Genomic DNA, 18,029 nt, shown 5'->3' with positions numbered 1-18,029 from the left:
CTAAACCTAAAGGTTTGGCGATGGGAACGTGTGCACCGGGGCTACACCCTCACCTTCTGGTCTTTTCTCGGGGAACACGAGCTTTGATGCCCTGAGAACTGGCTGCATTTCCTGACCCGTGGCTCGGCTCTGCTGGCCACTTCCGTACGCTGATATGATTCAGCTCGCTGGCCGTCCCATGGTGGAATCTGCAACTTTGCATGTCCACCGTTTGAGCATGTGCTTGGATCGATGATGACTCCCACAAATGCATTCCTTGGAAATCTGAACAAAATGAGTGAGAAATCCCTACCGTCTCCTCGTTGGAACTGAGGTCCAGCACGTGGCTCCCAAAAGGAAAGTAGGGAGAGGTTCACGTTGCATTTGCGGCCGTGGGTGTCTACAGCCACGTTGTTCAAGTTGAGGGTTGTGGTCATCTCCTGGGGAGAAGAGCCATTGGGAAAGGAGCCTGGGATGCCAATCCAGGTGGGAAGGCTTGGGACAGCGTGCCGTCTCTGTGTTCCTTGGTCTAGCCAGGACTGCTGTCCCCTGCCACGGTTCAGCATGCAGGTAGGAGAGGAAGTGTGAGCCATTGCTCGTCCTGCCACCTGCACTTGAGTTCTACAGGCTGCCCCCACCTGCTGGTCATTGCCTTGTGGCCTCAAAGAAACAGAAGTCTGTAGGCTCAGGGTCAGAACAGGATTCCAGGCCTAGGGCAGGCTTCTTTGTCATGTTCTGCTTGGGAGACCAGATACAGTTTAGGTTTCTCCTGATGAGGGGAGAAATCAAATGGGCCACTGTTCCTGGGAGTTTGGCCAATCTGATGGCTCCTCCTCGGGTTGTGTCCTGCTTGTGTGTGCTGTGTGAAGGGGCTGGAAAATGCCTTAGTCAAACTTGGTCACGGCAAGCTGCTTTGGTGAGGGGTGGCTCTGGCATCTTGCCGTGACACGTTGGGATCCCGGTGGAGAGAGAGTAAGGCAAGGCGAGTGAAAGAGACACGTGAGATGGCTGGCTAAGCCCACAGGTTTACTGGTGGGTGGATAGATCGACGGTGGCCATGGGGTTCCCGGAACACATTTGGGATTCCCTCAGGAGCATCTGGAGGCACGTGTAGGGAGGGAATACGGGAGCACATTTGTGGACTGTCCCGCCTCTTTCCTCTCCCTGGTCGATTTGCTTCATGGCGGGTTCTTGTGCCAGCGAATGGTTGCCTTCATGGCACAGTATGGTGTCTCCTCATGGGGGCCGATTTGGAGGCCTTGGGGTGTTTTGTCCCTGTCTGACCACGTTCCCCCTGTGTTGAAGATGTGAAGGTGTTCCTGAGGACAGCCAGGCATCGTTTCTATACCCGGCCCACATAGCGTTCCCTGAGGATTGGAGCTCTACCCGGAGGTCATTGGGTGCAACCGTGCAGAAACAAGGGAGTTGGCTGCCAAGGAAAGGCTGCAGGTTTAAGGGCAGGAGAGGATGTGTGGTGTGGGTGTCATTTTTCCTGCCACCCACTGGTGCGTCGAGACTGTGGTAACCGGCGAGCCTGGCCACAGGCTAGACAAGTCATACCGGTTCAAGTGTCTAGGCTGTTGTCTGGGTTCTGTCGTTGCATGGCTGTGGGTAACAAGTTGCTTGTAGAGGACCTGGGCCTCAGGGTTTCCCCAATGTCACGTCACTGATGGGCCCAGAGGGTGAAAGTACCAGACACCACTGCAAGTTACACAATTGCTGCAAGGGTTTGCCCCGCCACGTTGGGCGTCGGAATGGTTCCGATGCCATTAGCTTTGTGTGTGGGCCAAGGGTAGGTTGCCAGTCTTGGCAGCAGGCCAGGAAGTCTGGCTGCAGGTGAATCTCCATTGTTCAGTCCAGGAGTTCCTCTGGTGCGTTTTGTCACCGGTCCCTACAAGCTGCTTTTGTTGGAGGTCGTCCCATTTGGCCAAGGGCTGTTCCCTTGTGGAAGATCTCAGGGACCACATTTCCCCTTGCGGGTGAATCCATTGTGTGGAAGCGTATGCGCCAGGAGTGGTTTGGTTCCCCAGAGGGCAGTGGCTTTTACGCTGAGTAATCCCAGTTCCCCTGAGGGTGTCTCAGCAGTTCAGGATGACATCCTTATGCTGTGTCGGCGGGGAGGTGGCTCAGGCAGGAAAGTTCAAGGCCCATACCGGGGCGTTGATGGACGACTGTGCTCTTTGTGCTGATGCCCGTGTGCTCTGAAGGCATCTGTGCCACGATGCATTCACGTTTGGCTGTGGACACACAGACATGATGGACTGCAAATGAAATGTTGAGGGGAGATATAGCGCACGTCGGTGGGTGGTATCACCCTTTGCCTCTGTGCGCCCGTTCACTTTTCTCAAACATCCCTGTGTTCTGTCACCCTGAGGCATGTGGTGGAGTGCCAGGGAACAAACACCTGCAGCAACATTGGGCCCTCTGTATAGTCCATGATACCTGGCGAAGTGAGGAGAGTGTGGCAAGGTGAGGAAAGTCAAGGCAAAAGAGTCTCAGCGTGGTTTTGGCGTGAAGTCCTTGAGGCTCCTCGTAGGAACCTTGTGGTGGTGAGTGGAACTTCTTTGCAGAAACCTAGATGTTTGGCCACGGGGACTTGTGCACTGAGACTACACCCTCACCTTCTTGGCTCTTGCAGGGGAACCCCAGATCTGATGCCATGATCCTTAGCTCCATTTGCAGCCCCGTGGGTCGCCTCTGGCCACTCCTGACTGCTGACATGATTGAGATCGGTGGCTGCCCCGCAGTGGAGCCTGCGACTTTGAACGTGCAGCCTTTGAGCAGGTGGATTGATGATGACTCCCATAAATGCACTGCTTGGAACTCTGAACAAATGAATGGGTCTCAGGTTTCTCCGCGGTCATGTCACTGACGGGCCTGGGGGCGAAAATACAAGGCGCCAGGGCAAGTAACCCAGTTGCTTCAAGGGTTTGCCCTGCCAGTTTGGGCATTGGAATATCTCCGATGCCAATAGCTTTCTGTGTGATCCAAGGGCATCGCCTCTGGCTCGACAAGGTTCCTGGTAGAAACCTTGTGGTGGTAAACGGAACTTCTTTGAAGAAACCTAGAAGTTTGGCCACGGGGACTTGTGCCACGAGACTACACCGTCACATTCTGGGCTCTTCCTGGGGCACCCGAGCTCCGATGCCCTGAGACGTGGGTGCACTTCCTGCCCCGTGGCTCGAGTCTGGCCGCTCCCTACTGCTGAGAGGATTGAGCTTGCTGACAGTCCGCGACTTTGCATGTCCAGCCTTTGAGCAGGAGCGTGGATCAGTGAAGACTCCCATAAATGCATTCCTTGGAAATCTAAACAAAATGAATGAGCAATACCTACCGTCTTCTCATCCTAACTGAGGTCCAGCACGTGGCTCCCAAAGGAAAATTAGGGAGAGGTCCATGTTGCATTTGCTACTGTGGGTGTGCGCAGCAACATTGTTCAAGTGGAGGGTGGCGGGCTTCTCGTGCAGAAAGAGCCATGTGGAAAGGAGCCTGGGATGTCCATCTACGTGGGAAGGCTAAGGACAACTTGACGTCTCTGGGCACCTGAGTCTAGCCAGAACTGCTATCCCCTGCCGCGGTCAGCGTGCGGGTGCGAAAGGAAGCGTGAGCCACTGGTACTCCTCTGGCTTGCCATTGAGATCTACAGGCCACCCTCAAGCTCAGGTCGTTGCCTTGTTCCCGCAAGGAAACAGAAGTCTCTGCACTCAGGGTCAGAGAAGGAGTCCTGGCCAGGCCAGGCGTCTATGTCAGGTTCAGCTTGGGAGGTGGGATATAGTTCAGGTTTGCCCTGATGGTCGGGGGAAATCAAATGGGCCACTGTCCCCGGGATTTGGGTGACGCTGATGGCGCCTCCTTGGGTTGTGTCCTGCTTGTGTGTTGTGTGTGGAGAGTTTGGAAAGTGCCTTAGGCAAATCCAGGGGATATCAAGCTACTTAGGTGAGGGGTGGATTCGTTTGGATCCTGGTGGAGAGAGCAAGGCAAGGCGAGTGGGAAATACACGGGAGAGTGTTGGCTAAGCCCACAGGCTTACTGTTGGGTGGATGGATCGGTATGGGTGGATATGTCGGTGGACATAGGGTTCCCGGAACTCTTTTGGGATATCTTCAGGAGCACTTGGAGCCCCGTGTAGGGAAGGAATACAGGTGCACATTCGTGGACCATCCCAACCTTTTCCTCTCCTTTCTCAATGTGCTTCACGGCGGGTCCTTGTTCCAGCGAATGGTGCCTTCACGGCACAGTATGGTGTTTTCTCACTGGGACCGATTTGGAGCCGTTGGGATGTTTTGTCCCTGTGTGGCCTCATTGCCCCTATGTTGAGGATGTTAAGGTGTTCCTTAGGACAGCCCAGCGTCATTGCTATACCAGGTCGGCATAGCATTCCCTGAGGTTTGGAGCTCTTCCCGGAGGTCTTTGGGCCCAACCATGCAGAAAGAAGGGAGTCGGCCGCCAAGGCAACGCTACAGGTTTAAGGGCTGGAGTGAATGTGTGCTGCAGGGGTCATTTTGTCCTGCCACCTTCTGGTGCTGCGAGCCTGTGATCTCCAGCATGCATGGCTTCAAGCCAGAGAAGCCATGCCGGTTCAAGGGTCCAGGATGTTGGGTGCGTTCTCTCATTGCACGGCTGTGGGTGACACGTTGGTTCTGGAGGACCTGGGTCTCATGGTTTCTCCAAGGTCTTGTCCTTGAAGGGGAGAATGCGAATGTGCAAGGTGCTACGATAAGTTACCCAGTTGCTGCAAGTGTTTGGCCCGCCATTTTGGGCATTGGAATGGCTCCCTTGCCATTAGCTTTGGTTGCGGTCCTAGGGAAGTTCCTCTGGCTTGGCAGGAGACCAGGAAGTATGCCTGCTGGTGAGTCTCCCTTGATCAGTCCAGGGGTTCTTCAGGTGCCCTTTGTCACGGGTCCCTACGAGCCGCTTTTGATGGAGGTCGTCTTATTCAGCCAAGGGCCCTTCCCTTATGGAAGATCTCTCCCCTTGAGGGCGTGTCCACTGTGCTTAATCATAAGGGCCAAACGCGTGTTTGTTCCCATAGAGGGCACTTGCTCTTAGGCTGAGGGGGCACAGTTGTCCTGAGGGTGTCTCAGGGGATCAGGAAGACATCCTTTTGCTGTGATGGAGGGCAGATTGCTCAGGAGAGGAATTTCAGGGCCCGAGACCAGGGGGTTGTTGGTCGGTGGCACTCTTTGTCCTGATGGCCGCACGCTCTGAAGGCGCCAGTGCCACGATGCTTTCACGTTTGCCTGCGGACACACAGGCAAGATGGACAGTAAATGAAATGTTGAGGAGAGATAGAACACACAATGCTGGGTGGTATCGCCCTTTCCCTCGGTGCGCCTGTGCACCCTCCTCAAGCATGCGTGTGTTCTCTCACCCCGAGCCAGGTGGAATGCCAGGGAAGGAATGCCAGCAGCAGCCTGGGGCCATCCGTATAATCCCTGATACCCGTTGAAGTGAGGACGGTGTGGCAAGGCGAGGCCAGCCGAAGGAGTCTCAGAGGGGTGTTGGCGTGCATTCCATGAGGATCCTGCTTTAACCCTTGTTGCGGTAAGCGACACTTCTTTGCTAAACCTAAAGGTTTGGCGATGGGAACGTGTGCACCGGGGCTACACCCTCACCTTCTGGTCTTTTCTCGGGGAACACGAGCTTTGATGCCCTGACAACTGGCTGCATTTCCTGACCCGTGGCTCGGCTCTGCTGGCCACTTCCGTACGCTGATATGATTCAGCTCGCTGGCCGTCCCATGGTGGAATCTGCAACTTTGCATGTCCACCGTTTGAGCATGTGCTTGGATCGATGATGACTCCCACAAATGCATTCCTTGGAAATCTGAACAAAATGAGTGAGAAATCCCTACCGTCTCCTCGTTGGAACTGAGGTCCAGCACGTGGCTCCCCAAAGGAAAGTAGGGAGAGGTTCACGTTGCATTTGCGGCCGTGGGTGTCTACAGCCACGTTGTTCAAGTTGAGGGTTGTGGTCATCTCCTGGGGAGAAGAGCCATTGGGAAAGGAGCCTGGGATGCCAATCCAGGTGGGAAGGCTTGGGACAGCGTGCCGTCTCTGGGTTCCTTGGTCTAGCCAGGACTGCTGTCCCCTGCCACGGTTCAGCATGCAGGTAGGAGAGGAAGAGTGAGCCATTGCTCGTCCTGCCACCTGCACTTGAGTTCTACAGGCTGCCCCCACCTGCTGGTCATTGCCTTGTGGCCTCAAAGAAACAGAAGTCTGTAGGCTCAGGGTCAGAACAGGATTCCAGGCCTAGGGCAGGCTTCTTTGTCATGTTCTGCTTGGGAGACCAGATGCAGTTTAGGTTTCTCCTGATGAGGGGAGAAATCAAATGGGCCACTGTTCCTGGGAGTTTGGCCAATCTGATGGCTCCTCCTCGGGTTGTGTCCTGCTTGTGTGTGCTGTGTGAAGGGGCTGGAAAATGCCTTAGTCAAACTTGGTCACGGCAAGCTGCTTTGGTGAGGGGTGGCTCTGGCATCTTGCCGTGACACGTTGGGATCCCGGTGGAGAGAGAGTAAGGCAAGGCGAGTGAAAGAGACACGTGAGATGGCTGGCTAAGCCCACAGGTTTACTGGTGGGTGGATAGATCGACGGTGGCCATGGGGTTCCCGGAACACATTTGGGATTCCCTCAGGAGCATCTGGAGGCACGTGTAGGGAGGGAATACGGGAGCACATTTGTGGACTGTCCCGCCTCTTTCCTCTCCCTGGTCGATTTGCTTCATGGCGGGTTCTTGTGCCAGCGAATGGTTGCCTTCATGGCACAGTATGGTGTCTCCTCATGGGGGCCGATTTGGAGGCCTTGGGGTGTTTTGTCCCTGTCTGACCACGTTCCCCCTGTGTTGAAGATGTGAAGGTGTTCCTGAGGACAGCCAGGCATCGTTTCTATACCCGGCCCACATAGCGTTCCCTGAGGATTGGAGCTCTACCCGGAGGTCATTGGGTGCAACCGTGCAGAAACAAGGGAGTTGGCTGCCAAGGAAAGGCTGCAGGTTTAAGGGCAGGAGAGGATGTGTGGTGTGGGTGTCATTTTTCCTGCCACCCGCTGGTGCGTCGAGACTGTGGTAACCGGCGAGCCTGGCCACAGGCTAGACAAGTCATACCGGTTCAAGTGTCTAGGCTGTTGTCTGGGTTCTGTCGTTGCATGGCTGTGGGTAACAAGTTGCTTGTAGAGGACCTGGGCCTCAGGGTTTCCCCAATGTCACGTCACTGATGGGCCCAGAGGGTGAAAGTACCAGACACCACTGCAAGTTACACAATTGCTGCAAGGGTTTGCCCCGCCACGTTGGGCGTCGGAATGGTTCCGATGCCATTAGCTTTGTGTGTGGGCCAAGGGTAGGTTGCCAGTCTTGGCAGCAGGCCAGGAAGTCTGGCTGCAGGTGAATCTCCATTGTTCAGTCCAGGAGTTCCTCTGGTGCGTTTTGTCACCGGTCCCTACAAGCTGCTTTTGTTGGAGGTCGTCCCATTTGGCCAAGGGCCGTTCCCTTGTGGAAGATCTCAGGGACCACATTTCCCCTTGAGGGTGAATCCATTGTGTGGAAGCGTATGCGCCAGGAGTGGTTTGGTTCCCCAGAGGGCAGTGGCTCTTACGCTGAGTAATCCCAGTTCCCCTGAGGGTGTCTCAGCAGTTCAGGATGACATCCTTATGCTGTGTCGGCGGGGAGGTGGCTCAGGCAGGAAAGTGCAAGGCCCATACCGGGGGGTTGATGGACGGCCGTGCTCTTTGTGCTGATGCCCGTGCGCTCTGAAGGCATCTGTGCCACGATGCATTCACGTTTGGCTGTGGACACACAGACATGATGGACTGCAAATGAAATGTTGAGGGGAGATATAGCGCACATCGGTGGGCGGTATCACCCTTTGCCTCTGTGCGCCCGTTCACTTTTCTCAAACATCCCTGTGTTCTGTCACCCTGAGGCATGTGGTGGAGTGCCAGGGAACAAACACCTGCAGCAGCACTGGGCCCTCTGTGTAGTCCATGATACCTGGCGAAGTGAGGAGAGTGCGGCAAGGTGAGGCAAGTCAAGGCAAAAGAGTCTCAGCGTGGTTTTGGCGTGAAGTCCTTGAGGCTCCTCGTAGGAACCTTGTGGTGGTGAGTGGAACTTCTTTGCAGAAACCTAGATGTTTGGCCACGGGGACTTGTGCACTGAGACTACACCCTCACCTTCTTGGCTCTTGCAGGGGAACCCCAGATCTGATGCCATGATCCTTAGCTCCATTTGCAGCCCCGTGGGTCGCCTCTGGCCACTCCTGACTGCTGACATGATTGAGATCGGTGGCTGCCCCACGGTGGAGCCTGCGACTTTGAACGTGCAGCCTTTGAGCAGGTGGATTGATGATGACTCCCATAAATGCACTGCTTGGAACTCTGAACAAATGAATGGGTCTCAGGTTTCTCCGCGGTCATGTCACTGACGGGCCTGGGGGCGAAAATACAAGGCGCCAGGGCAAGTAACCCAGTTGCTGCAAGGGTTTGCCCTGCCAGTTTGGGCATTGGAATATCTCCGATGCCAATAGCTTTCTGTGTGATCCAAGGGCATCGCCTCTGGCTCGACAAGGTTCCTGGTAGGAACCTTGTCGGGGTAAACGGAACTTCTTTGAAGAAACCTAGAAGTTTGGCCACGGGGACTTGTGCCGCGAGACTACACCGTCACATTCTGGGCTCTTCCTGGGGCACCCGAGCTCCGATGCCCTGAGACGTGGGTGCACTTCCTGCCCCGTGGCTCGAGTCTGGCCGCTCCCTACTGCTGAGAGGATTGAGCTTGCTGACAGTCCGCGACTTTGCACGTCCAGCCTTTGAGCAGGAGCGTGGATCAGTGAGGACTCCCATAAATGCATTCCTTGGAAATCTAAACAAAATGAATGAGCAATACCTACCGTCTTCTCATCCTAACTGAGGTCCAGCACGTGGCTCCCAAAGGAAAATTAGGGAGAGGTCCATGTTGCATTTGCTACTGTGGGCGTGCGCAGCAACATTGTTCAAGTGGAGGGTGGCGGGCTTCTCGTGCAGAAAGAGCCATGTGGAAAGGAGCCTGGGATGTCCATCTACGTGGGAAGGCTAAGGACAACTGGACGTCTCTGGGCACCTGAGTCTAGCCAGAACTGCTATCCCCTGCCGCGGTCAGCGTGCGGGTGCGAAAGGAAGCGTGAGCCACTGGTACTCCTCTGGCTTGCCATTGAGATCTACAGGCCACCCTCAAGCTCAGGTCGTTGCCTTGTTCCCGCAAGGAAACAGAAGTCTCTGCACTCAGGGTCAGAGAAGGAGTCCTGGCCAGGCCAGGCGTCTATGTCAGGTTCAGCTTGGGAGGTGGGATATAGTTCAGGTTTGCCCTGATGGTCGGGGGAAATCAAATGGGCCACTGTCCCCGGGATTTGGGTGACGCTGATGGCGCCTCCTTGGGTTGTGTCCTGCTTGTGTGTTGTGTGTGGAGAGTTTGGAAAGTGCCTTAGGCAAATCCAGGGGATATCAACCTACTTAGGTGAGGGGTGGATTCGTTTGGATCCTGGTGGAGAGAGCAAGGCAAGGCGAGTGGGAAATACACGGGAGAGTGTTGGCTAAGCCCACAGGCTTACTGTTGGGTGGATGGATCGGTATGGGTGGATATGTCGGTGGACATAGGGTTCCCGGAACTCTTTTGGGATATCTTCAGGAGCACTTGGAGCCCCGTGTAGGGAAGGAATACAGGTGCACATTCGTGGACCATCCCAACCTTTTCCTCTCCTTTCTCAATGTGCTTCACGGTGGGTCCTTGTTCCAGCGAATGGTGCCTTCACGGCACAGTATGGTGTTTTCTCACTGGGACCGATTTGGAGCCGTTGGGATGTTTTGTCCCTGTGTGGCCTCATTGCCCCTATGTTGAGGATGTTAAGGTGTTCCTTAGGACAGCCCAGCGTCATTGCTATACCAGGTCGGCATAGCATTCCCTGAGGTTTGGAGCTCTTCCCGGAGGTCTTTGGGCCCAACCATGCAGAAAGAAGGGAGTCGGCCGCCAAGGAAACGCTACAGGTTTAAGGGCTGGAGTGAATGTGTGCTGCAGGGGTCATTTTGTCCTGCCACCTTCTGGTGCTGCGAGCCTGTGATCTCCAGCATGCATGGCTTCAAGCCAGAGAAGCCATGCCGGTTCAAGGGTCCAGGATGTTGGGTGCGTTCTCTCATTGCACGGCTGTGGGTGACACGTTGGTTCTGGAGGACCTGGGTCTCATGGTTTCTCCAAGGTCTTGTCCTTGAAGGGGAGAATGCGAATGTGCAAGGTGCTACGATAAGTTACCCAGTTGCTGCAAGTGTTTGGCCCGCCATTTTGGGCATTGGAATGGCTCCCTTGCCATTAGCTTTGGTTGCGGTCCTAGGGAAGTTCCTCTGGCTTGGCAGGAGACCAGGAAGTATGCCTGCTGGTGAGTCTCCCTTGATCAGTCCAGGGGTTCTTCAGGTGCCCTTTGTCACGGGTCCCTACGAGCCGCTTTTGATGGAGGTCGTCTTATTCAGCCAAGGGCCCTTCCCTTATGGAAGATCTCTCCCCTTGAGGGCGTGTCCACTGTGCTTAATCATAAGGGCCAAACGCGTGTTTGTTCCCATAGAGGGCACTTGCTCTTAGGCTGAGGGGGCACAGTTGTCCTGAGGGTGTCTCAGGGGATCAGGAAGACATCCTTTTGCTGTGATGGAGGGCAGATTGCTCAGGAGAGGAATTTCAGGGCCCGAGACCAGGGGGTTGTTGGTCGGTGGCACTCTTTGTCCTGATGGCCGCACGCTCTGAAGGCGCCAGTGCCACGATGCTTTCACGTTTGCCTGCGGACACACAGGCAAGATGGACAGTAAATGAAATGTTGAGGAGAGATAGAACACACAATGCTGGGTGGTATCGCCCTTTCCCTCGGTGCGCCTGTGCACCCTCCTCAAGCATGCGTGTGTTCTCTCACCCCGAGCCAGGTGGAATGCCAGGGAAGGAATGCCAGCAGCAGCCTGGGGCCATCCGTATAATCCCTGATACCCGTTGAAGTGAGGACGGTGTGGCAAGGCGAGGCCAGCCGAAGGAGTCTCAGAGGGGTGTTGGCGTGCATTCCATGAGGATCCTGCTTTAACCCTTGTTGCGGTAAGCGACACTTCTTTGCTAAACCTAAAGGTTTGGCGATGGGAACGTGTGCACCGGGGCTACACCCTCACCTTCTGGTCTTTTCTCGGGGAACACGAGCTTTGATGCCCTGACAACTGGCTGCATTTCCTGACCCGTGGCTCGGCTCTGCTGGCCACTTCCGTACGCTGATATGATTCAGCTCGCTGGCCATCCCATGGTGGAATCTGCAACTTTGCATGTCCACCGTTTGAGCATGTGCTTGGATCGATGATGACTCCCACAAATGCATTCCTTGGAAATCTGAACAAAATGAGTGAGAAATCCCTACCGTCTCCTCGTTGGAACTGAGGTCCAGCACGTGGCTCCCCAAAGGAAAGTAGGGAGAGGTTCACGTTGCATTTGCGGCCGTGGGTGTCTACAGCCACGTTGTTCAAGTTGAGGGTTGTGGTCATCTCCTGGGGAGAAGAGCCATTGGGAAAGGAGCCTGGGATGCCAATCCAGGTGGGAAGGCTTGGGACAGCGTGCCGTCTCTGGGTTCCTTGGTCTAGCCAGGACTGCTGTCCCCTGCCACGGTTCAGCATGCAGGTAGGAGAGGAAGCGTGAGCCATTGCTCGTCCTGCCACCTGCACTTGAGTTCTACAGGCTGCCCCCACCTGCTGGTCATTGCCTTGTGGCCTCAAAGAAACAGAAGTCTGTAGGCTCAGGGTCAGAACAGGATTCCAGGCCTAGGGCAGGCTTCTTTGTCATGTTCTGCTTGGGAGACCAGATGCAGTTTAGGTTTCTCCTGATGAGGGGAGAAATCAAATGGGCCACTGTTCCTGGGAGTTTGGCCAATCTGATGGCTCCTCCTCGGGTTGTGTCCTGCTTGTGTGTGCTGTGTGAAGGGGCTGGAAAATGCCTTAGTCAAACTTGGTCACGGCAAGCTGCTTTGGTGAGGGGTGGCTCTGGCATCTTGCCGTGACACTTTGGGATCCCGGTGGAGAGAGAGTAAGGCAAGGCGAGTGAAAGAGACACGTGAGATGGCTGGCTAAGCCCACAGGTTTACTGGTGGGTGGATAGATCGACGGTGGCCATGGGGTTCCCGGAACACATTTGGGATTCCCTCAGGAGCATCTGGAGGCACGTGTAGGGAGGGAATACGGGAGCACATTTGTGGACTGTCCCGCCTCTTTCCTCTCCCTGGTCGATTTGCTTCATGGCGGGTTCTTGTGCCAGCGAATGGTTGCCTTCATGGCACAGTATGGTGTCTCCTCATGGGGGCCGATTTGGAGGCCTTGGGGTGTTTTGTCCCTGTCTGACCACGTTCCCCCTGTGTTGAAGATGTGAAGGTGTTCCTGAGGACAGCCAGGCATCGTTTCTATACCCGGCCCACATAGCGTTCCCTGAGGATTGGAGCTCTACCCGGAGGTCATTGGGTGCAACCGTGCAGAAACAAGGGAGTTGGCTGCCAAGGAAAGGCTGCAGGTTTAAGGGCAGGAGAGGATGTGTGGTGTGGGTGTCATTTTTCCTGCCACCCGCTGGTGCGTCGAGACTGTGGTAACCGGCGAGCCTGGCCACAGGCTAGACAAGTCATACCGGTTCAAGTGTCTAGGCTGTTGTCTGGGTTCTGTCGTTGCATGGCTGTGGGTAACAAGTTGCTTGTAGAGGACCTGGGCCTCAGGGTTTCCCCAATGTCACGTCACTGATGGGCCCAGAGGGTGAAAGTACCAGACACCACTGCAAGTTACACAATTGCTGCAAGGGTTTGCCCCGCCACGTTGGGCGTCGGAATGGTTCCGATGCCATTAGCTTTGTGTGTGGGCCAAGGGTAGGTTGCCAGTCTTGGCAGCAGGCCAGGAAGTCTGGCTGCAGGTGAATCTCCATTGTTCAGTCCAGGAGTTCCTCTGGTGCGTTTTGTCACCGGTCCCTACAAGCTGCTTTTGTTGGAGGTCGTCCCATTTGGCCAAGGGCCGTTCCCTTGTGGAAGATCTCAGGGACCACATTTCCCCTTGAGGGTGAATCCATTGTGTGGAAGCGTATGCGCCAGGAGTGGTTTGGTTCCCCAGAGGGCAGTGGCTCTTACGCTGAGTAATCCCAGTTCCCCTGAGGGTGTCTCAGCAGTTCAGGATGACATCCTTATGCTGTGTCGGCGGGGAGGTGGCTCAGGCAGGAAAGTTCAAGGCCCATACCGGGGGGTTGATGGACGGCCGTGCTCTTTGTGCTGATGCCCGTGCGCTCTGAAGGCATCTGTGCCACGATGCATTCACGTTTGGCTGTGAACACACAGACATGATGGACTGCAAATGAAATGTTGAGGGGAGATATAGCGCACATCGGTGGGCGGTATCACCCTTTGCCTCTGTGCGCCCGTTCAATTTTCTCAAACATCCCTGTGTTCTGTCACCCTGAGGCATGTGGTGGAGTGCCAGGGAACAAACACCTGCAGCAGCATTGGGCCCTCTGTGTAGTCCATGATACCTGGCGAAGTGAGGAGAGTGCGGCAAGGTGAGGCAAGTCAAGGCAAAAGAGTCTCAGCGTGGTTTTGGCGTGAAGTCCTTGAGGATCCTCGTAGGAACCTTGTGGTGGTGAGTGGAACTTCTTTGCAGAAACCTAGATGTTTGGCCACGGGGACTTGTGCACTGAGACTACACCCTCACCTTCTTGGCTCTTGCAGGGGAACCCCAGATCTGATGCCATGATCCTTAGCTCCATTTGCAGCCCCGTGGGTCGCCTCTGGCCACTCCTGACTGCTGACATGATTGAGATCGGTGGCTGCCCCGCGGTGGAGCCTGCGACTTTGAACGTGCAGCCTTTGAGCAGGTGGATTGATGATGACTCCCATAAATGCACTGCTTGGAACTCTGAACAAATGAATGGGTCTCAGGTTTCTCCGCGGTCATGTCACTGACGGGCCTGGGGGCGAAAATACAAGGCGCCAGGGCAAGTAACCCAGTTGCTGCAAGGGTATGCCCTGCCAGTTTGGGCATTGGAATATCTCCGATGCCAATAGCTTTCTGTGTGATCCAAGGGCATCGCCTCTGGCTCGACAAGGTTCCTGGTAGGAACCTTGTGGGGGTAAACGGAACTTCTTTGAAGAAACCTAGAAGTTTGGCCACGGGGACTTGTGCCGCGAGACTACACCGTCACATTCTGGGCTCTTCCTGGGGCACCCGAGCTCCGATGCCCTGAGACGTGGGTGCACTTCCTGCCCCGTGGCTCGAGTCTGGCCGCTCCCTACTGCTGAGAGGATTGAGCTTGCTGACAGTCCGTGACTTTGCACGTCCAGCCTTTGAGCAGGAGCGTGGATCAGTGATGACTCCCATAAATGCATTCCTTGGAAATCTAAACAAAATGAATGAGCAATACCTACCGTCTTCTCATCCTAACTGAGGTCCAGCACGTGGCTCCCAAAGGAAAATTAGGGAGAGGTCCATGTTGCATTTGCTACTGTGGGCGTGCGCAGCAACATTGTTCAAGTGGAGGGTGGCGGGCTTCTCGTGCAGAAAGAGCCATGTGGAAAGGAGCCTGGGATGTCCATCTACGTGGGAAGGCTAAGGACAACTTGACGTCTCTGGGCACCTGAGTCTAGCCAGAACTGCTATCCCCTGCCGCGGTCAGCGTGCGGGTGCGAAAGGAAGCGTGAGCCACTGGTACTCCTCTGGCTTGCCATTGAGATCTACAGGCCACCCTCAAGCTCAGGTCGTTGCCTTGTTCCCGCAAGGAAACAGAAGTCTCTGCACTCAGGGTCAGAGAAGGAGTCCTGGCCAGGCCAGGCGTCTATGTCAGGTTCAGCTTGGGAGGTGGGATATAGTTCAGGTTTGCCCTGATGGTCGGGGGAAATCAAATGGGCCACTGTCCCCGGGATTTGGGCGACGCTGATGGCGCCTCCTTGGGTTGTGTCCTGCTTGTGTGTTGTGTGTGGAGAGTTTGCAAAGTGCCTTAGGCAAATCCAGGGGATATCAAGCTACTTAGGTGAGGGGTGGATTCGTTTGGATCCTGGTGGAGAGAGCAAGGCAAGGCGAGTGGGAAATACACGGGAGAGTGTTGGCTAAGCCCACAGGCTTACTGTTGGGTGGATAGATCGGTATGGGTGGATATGTCGGTGGACATAGGGTTCCCGGAACTCTTTTGGGATATCTTCAGGAGCACTTGGAGCCCCGTGTAGGGAAGGAATACAGGTGCACATTCGTGGACCATCCCAACCTTTTCCTCTCCTTTCTCAATGTGCTTCACGGCGGGTCCTTGTTCCAGCGAATGGTGCCTTCACGGCACAGTATGGTGTCTTCTCACTGGGACCGATTTGGAGCCGTTGGGATGTTTTGTCCCTGTGTGGCCTCATTGCCCCTATGTTGAGGATGTTAAGGTGTTCCTTAGGACAGCCCAGCGTCATTGCTATACCAGGTCGGCATAGCATTCCCTGAGGTTTGGAGCTCTTCCCGGAGGTCTTTGGGCCCAACCATGCAGAAAGAAGGGAGTCGGCCGCCAAGGCAACGCTACAGGTTTAAGGGCTGGAGTGAATGTGTGCTGCAGGGGTCATTTTGTCCTGCCACCTTCTGGTGCTGCGAGCCTGTGATCTCCAGCATGCATGGCTTCAAGCCAGAGAAGCCATGCCGGTTCAAGGGTCCAGGATGTTGGGTGCGTTCTCTCATTGCACGGCTGTGGGTGACACGTTGGTTCTGGAGGACCTGGGTCTCATGGTTTCTCCAAGGTCTTGTCCTTGAAGGGGAGAATGCGAATGTGCAAGGTGCTACGATAAGTTACCCAGTTGCTGCAAGTGTTTGGCCCGCCATTTTGGGCATTGGAATGGCTCCCTTGCCATTAGCTTTGGTTGCGGTCCTAGGGAAGTTCCTCTGGCTTGGCAGGAGACCAGGAAGTATGCCTGCTGGTGAGTCTCCCTTGATCAGTCCAGGGGTTCTTCAGGTGCCCTTTGTCACGGGTCCCTACGAGCCGCTTTTGATGGAGGTCGTCTTATTCAGCCAAGGGCCCTTCCCTTATGGAAGATCTCTCCCCTTGAGGGCGTGTCCACTGTGCTTAATCATAAGGGCCAAACGCGTGTTTGTTCCCATAGAGGGCACTTGCTCTTAGGCTGAGGGGGCACAGTTGTCCTGAGGGTGTCTCAGGGGATCAGGAAGACATCCTTTTGCTGTGATGGAGGGCAGATTGCTCAGGAGAGGAATTTCAGGGCCCGAGACCAGGGGGTTGTTGGTCGGTGGCACTCTTTGTCCTGATGGCCGCACGCTCTGAAGGCGCCAGTGCCACGATGCTTTCACGTTTGCCTGCGGACACACAGGCAAGATGGACAGTAAATGAAATGTTGAGGAGAGATAGAACACACAATGCTGGGTGGTATCGCCCTTTCCCTCGGTGCGCCTGTGCACCCTCCTCAAGCATGCGTGTGTTCTCTCACGCCGAGCCAGGTGGAATGCCAGGGAAGGAATGCCAGCAGCAGCCTGGGGCCATCCGTATAATCCCTGATACCCGTTGAAGTGAGGACGGTGTGGCAAGGAGAGGCCAGCCGAAGGAGTCTCAGAGGGGTGTTGGCGTGCATTCCATGAGGATCCTGCTTTAACCCTTGTTGCGGTAAGCGACACTTCTTTGCTAAACCTAAAGGTTTGGCGATGGGAACGTGTGCACCGGGGCTACACCCTCACCTTCTGGTCTTTTCTCGGGGAACACGAGCTTTGATGCCCTGAGAACTGGCTGCATTTCCTGACCCGTGGCTCGGCTCTGCTGGCCACTTCCGTACGCTGATATGATTCAGCTCGCTGGCCGTCCCATGGTGGAATCTGCAACTTTGCATGTCCACCGTTTGAGCATGTGCTTGGATCGATGATGACTCCCACAAATGCATTCCTTGGAAATCTGAACAAAATGAGTGAGAAATCCCTACCGTCTCCTCGTTGGAACTGAGGTCCAGCACGTGGCTCCCAAAAGGAAAGTAGGGAGAGGTTCACGTTGCATTTGCGGCCGTGGGTGTCTACAGCCACGTTGTTCAAGTTGAGGGTTGTGGTCATCTCCTGGGGAGAAGAGCCATTGGGAAAGGAGCCTGGGATGCCAATCCAGGTGGGAAGGCTTGGGACAGCGTGCCGTCTCTGTGTTCCTTGGTCTAGCCAGGACTGCTGTCCCCTGCCACGGTTCAGCATGCAGGTAGGAGAGGAAGTGTGAGCCATTGCTCGTCCTGCCACCTGCACTTGAGTTCTACAGGCTGCCCCCACCTGCTGGTCATTGCCTTGTGGCCTCAAAGAAAAAGAAGTCTGTAGGCTCAGGGTCAGAACAGGATTCCAGGCCTAGGGCAGGCTTCTTTGTCATGTTCTGCTTGGGAGACCAGATACAGTTTAGGTTTCTCCTGATGAGGGGAGAAATCAAATGGGCCACTGTTCCTGGGAGTTTGGCCAATCTGATGGCTCCTCCTCGGGTTGTGTCCTGCTTGTGTGTGCTGTGTGAAGGGGCTGGAAAATGCCTTAGTCAAACTTGGTCACGGCAAGCTGCTTTGGTGAGGGGTGGCTCTGGCATCTTGCCGTGACACGTTGGGATCCCGGTGGAGAGAGAGTAAGGCAAGGCGAGTGAAAGAGACACGTGAGATGGCTGGCTAAGCCCACAGGTTTACTGGTGGGTGGATAGATCGACGGTGGCCATGGGGTTCCCGGAACACATTTGGGATTCCCTCAGGAGCATCTGGAGGCACGTGTAGGGAGGGAATACGGGAGCACATTTGTGGACTGTCCCGCCTCTTTCCTCTCCCTGGTCGATTTGCTTCATGGCGGGTTCTTGTGCCAGCGAATGGTTGCCTTCATGGCACAGTATGGTGTCTCCTCATGGGGGCCGATTTGGAGGCCTTGGGGTGTTTTGTCCCTGTCTGACCACGTTCCCCCTGTGTTGAAGATGTGAAGGTGTTCCTGAGGACAGCCAGGCATCGTTTCTATACCCGGCCCACATAGCGTTCCCTGAGGATTGGAGCTCTACCCGGAGGTCATTGGGTGCAACCGTGCAGAAACAAGGGAGTT

The 18,029-nt window shown here is 55.3% G+C and overlaps 10 non-coding genes across 10 annotated transcripts; all 10 read left to right on the top strand.

The window, feature by feature from the left end:
* Positions 1-225: 225 nt before the first annotated feature.
* LOC132361521 (small nucleolar RNA SNORD116) lies at positions 226-317 on the top strand. Its single transcript, XR_009501806.1, has one exon. It is a non-coding gene; the product is annotated as a small nucleolar RNA SNORD116 (small nucleolar RNA).
* Positions 318-2,765: 2,448 nt separating this feature from the next.
* LOC132361234 (small nucleolar RNA SNORD116) lies at positions 2,766-2,857 on the top strand. The gene has a single exon (XR_009501540.1). It is a non-coding gene; the product is annotated as a small nucleolar RNA SNORD116 (small nucleolar RNA).
* Positions 2,858-3,246: 389 nt separating this feature from the next.
* LOC132361908 (small nucleolar RNA SNORD116) lies at positions 3,247-3,338 on the top strand. Its single transcript, XR_009502172.1, has one exon. It is a non-coding gene; the product is annotated as a small nucleolar RNA SNORD116 (small nucleolar RNA).
* A 2,428-nt stretch (positions 3,339-5,766) lies between these two features.
* On the top strand, positions 5,767-5,858 carry LOC132361519 (small nucleolar RNA SNORD116). Its single transcript, XR_009501804.1, has one exon. It is a non-coding gene; the product is annotated as a small nucleolar RNA SNORD116 (small nucleolar RNA).
* A 2,448-nt stretch (positions 5,859-8,306) lies between these two features.
* Positions 8,307-8,398, top strand: LOC132361233 (small nucleolar RNA SNORD116). The gene has a single exon (XR_009501539.1). It is a non-coding gene; the product is annotated as a small nucleolar RNA SNORD116 (small nucleolar RNA).
* A 389-nt stretch (positions 8,399-8,787) lies between these two features.
* On the top strand, positions 8,788-8,879 carry LOC132361924 (small nucleolar RNA SNORD116). Its single transcript, XR_009502187.1, has one exon. It is a non-coding gene; the product is annotated as a small nucleolar RNA SNORD116 (small nucleolar RNA).
* Positions 8,880-11,307: 2,428 nt separating this feature from the next.
* Positions 11,308-11,399, top strand: LOC132361518 (small nucleolar RNA SNORD116). Its single transcript, XR_009501803.1, has one exon. It is a non-coding gene; the product is annotated as a small nucleolar RNA SNORD116 (small nucleolar RNA).
* Positions 11,400-13,847: 2,448 nt separating this feature from the next.
* On the top strand, positions 13,848-13,939 carry LOC132361231 (small nucleolar RNA SNORD116). Its single transcript, XR_009501537.1, has one exon. It is a non-coding gene; the product is annotated as a small nucleolar RNA SNORD116 (small nucleolar RNA).
* A 389-nt stretch (positions 13,940-14,328) lies between these two features.
* Positions 14,329-14,420, top strand: LOC132361853 (small nucleolar RNA SNORD116). Its single transcript, XR_009502118.1, has one exon. It is a non-coding gene; the product is annotated as a small nucleolar RNA SNORD116 (small nucleolar RNA).
* A 2,428-nt stretch (positions 14,421-16,848) lies between these two features.
* Positions 16,849-16,940, top strand: LOC132361517 (small nucleolar RNA SNORD116). Its single transcript, XR_009501802.1, has one exon. It is a non-coding gene; the product is annotated as a small nucleolar RNA SNORD116 (small nucleolar RNA).
* Positions 16,941-18,029: the final 1,089 nt, after the last annotated feature.

Source organism: Balaenoptera ricei, chromosome 2, assembly GCF_028023285.1.
Source record: "Balaenoptera ricei isolate mBalRic1 chromosome 2, mBalRic1.hap2, whole genome shotgun sequence".
NCBI classification, from domain to species: Eukaryota; Metazoa; Chordata; class Mammalia; order Artiodactyla; family Balaenopteridae; genus Balaenoptera; species Balaenoptera ricei.
The sequence above is the reverse complement of the archived record's forward strand: the minus strand, read 5'-3'. Positions and strand labels throughout refer to the sequence as shown.